At 75.4% G+C, this 399-nt stretch overlaps 1 protein-coding gene across 17 annotated transcripts in view; it reads right to left on the bottom strand.

Moving 5' to 3' along the window:
* Positions 1-395, bottom strand: part of NRCAM (neuronal cell adhesion molecule) — a 287,278-nt gene extending 286,883 nt beyond the window's left edge. For 13 of the 17 annotated variants that reach the window (XM_008071480.1, XM_008071486.1, XM_008071488.1 and 10 more), the window contains exon 1: positions 241-383. The gene's annotated coding sequence lies outside the window, so the exon portion shown is untranslated. Of the gene's footprint in view, positions 1-240 lie in introns of all 17 variants that reach the window. The other 4 variants (XM_008071489.1, XM_008071493.1, XM_008071494.1 and 1 more) reach the window with 1 other exon arrangement.
* Between the last annotated feature and the right edge of the window lie 4 nt (positions 396-399).

Below are 399 nucleotides of genomic sequence, written 5' to 3'. Positions count from 1 at the left end.
CGCCGGTCCCCCTCCTCCGCTCGGCCCCCGCGGCAGTCAGTGTCGGGGGCCTGCGGGAGAGAAGGGAGTTGGCGACCTGCTCCGCCCCTGCCGCGGGCGCTGCCAGCGGGGAGAGCGCTCCGCTGAACCGCTCGCCGGGGTCCCGGTGACAACGCAGCCTCCTCCTGCGTCCTCCTCCGCCCCAGCCTCGCCCCCGAGTGGGACCGAGTGTCACCGCCTGACGCGCACAGAGCTACTCACGTTCTCGCGCCGCGCCCACCGCTCAGTTCCGGCGCGACTGCCCGGGACCCTGGAGCGCCGATGACTCCCGTGCTGGACGAGGCTGTCGCCTCTGGCTGCCCCAGCCAGGCGGCTCCTGCGCTGTCCCCCGCGCCGGCGCGTCTGAGGCTCGGACTGCGG

The sequence above is a fragment of the Carlito syrichta genome, unplaced genomic scaffold (assembly GCF_000164805.1).
Source record: "Carlito syrichta isolate Samal-C Ts95f unplaced genomic scaffold, Tarsius_syrichta-2.0.1 Scaffold314339, whole genome shotgun sequence".
Classification (NCBI taxonomy): Eukaryota; Metazoa; Chordata; class Mammalia; order Primates; family Tarsiidae; genus Carlito; species Carlito syrichta.
The sequence above is the reverse complement of the archived record's forward strand: the minus strand, read 5'-3'. Positions and strand labels throughout refer to the sequence as shown.